Below are 1,326 nucleotides of genomic sequence, written 5' to 3' on the forward strand. Positions count from 1 at the left end.
TGCACAGGGCTTGAGGGAGGAAAGGTCTGAATAATGACTGTTATTGAATTTCCTACCAGACTAGCCATGAAGGTGGGGTGAAGTATTAGAATCAGATCTAGTGCAATTTCAAGAATATAAGGTTCCATGGCATACCCTGCACCTCATACCCTGTACAGTAAATTCATGTCCATTCAGGAGATGCAGATGCAAGTCCTGCCTTCATGGATCTCACAGTGAGGTGGGAGAATTGAGACATAAATACAATGTTGACATAGGCAACAATAAGGAATTATAGCAAATCAGAAGGAGAAAAAGGGTTGTTGGAGGGGATGGGGAAAAGTTTCATGGAATAAGCAGATTTTTGAGCACATTTTGAAGGATCAGTGCAACTGAGATGTATGGATAAGGAGAAGAGGCTTTTCCAAGTGCAGGAAAGAATGTGAGTGGCAGCATAAAGAGGAGCATTGTGAAGAATAAGAGTAGTTTGGGTAAATTGTGAGTTGCAGCAAGAGGATGAGTGGGAAATATCCTTGGAAAGATAAGCTTAGAGCCACGCTAAAGATTTTTAGATAGATAGAATGCTCTAATGGAAAGACAGATAATAGATCAATAAATATCTTGTAGTTCGTATGGCCTTGAGTAAGTTTCTTAATCTCTTTGAGTTTCAGTTTTATTTATCTATGGAGGGTATACTATTACCTTGCAGGATTGTAAAATTAGAATAATAATGATGACAATGATGATGATAGCTACCACTTATCTATTTAGGCATATGGAAATTTATCAATACTGTGTTTTCATCATCAAAACTTATAATCTTGGTCTTTCCTTCTTGTCTTCATATAAGGTCAAACGAGAGACACGGGCTCTCTGACAATCTTAAAGCAAACTCCAGGAATGTCACCAACAACATGACCTTTATGACCAAATCCAGCCACTAGAACTTCATCATTTTCCTTAATAAAATTTAAACAACCATCATTGGTACAAAGGCTGTGATTTCTTTACCATCCTTGATGAGCTGGACCCTGACACACTTCCTGACAGCAGAATTTGGCTGTTTGGCTTCCGCCTCTACATTTTCCAGCACAAGTCCCTTTGCATGGGAAGCACATCCAAAAGGCTTGGCCCTCAGGGCTCTGCCCAAATAGGCTTTCTTGTCCTGCTCTTTATGCCACTTCTCATCTCATTGGTGGCTACAGAGCTTCCAAGCAGTCTGAATGCCAACACTTGCCCATCCTGCCAACACCACAGGCCTGAGCAAAAGAGATATAGTTACCATTTTTACCAGGGTATCTGTGTCTGGCATTTATTTCCATTCCATTCCATTCCATTCCATTCCAT

The 1,326-nt window shown here is 40.3% G+C and overlaps 1 pseudogene; it reads right to left on the reverse strand.

Annotated features, from left to right (window-relative positions):
- Positions 1 to 792: 792 nt before the first annotated feature.
- On the reverse strand, positions 793 to 1,220 carry LOC102238922 (annotated as a pseudogene).
- Between the last annotated feature and the right edge of the window lie 106 nt (positions 1,221 to 1,326).

Source organism: Myotis brandtii, unplaced genomic scaffold (genome assembly GCF_000412655.1).
Source record: "Myotis brandtii unplaced genomic scaffold, ASM41265v1 C42336894, whole genome shotgun sequence".
In the NCBI taxonomy this organism is placed as follows: Eukaryota; Metazoa; Chordata; class Mammalia; order Chiroptera; family Vespertilionidae; genus Myotis; species Myotis brandtii.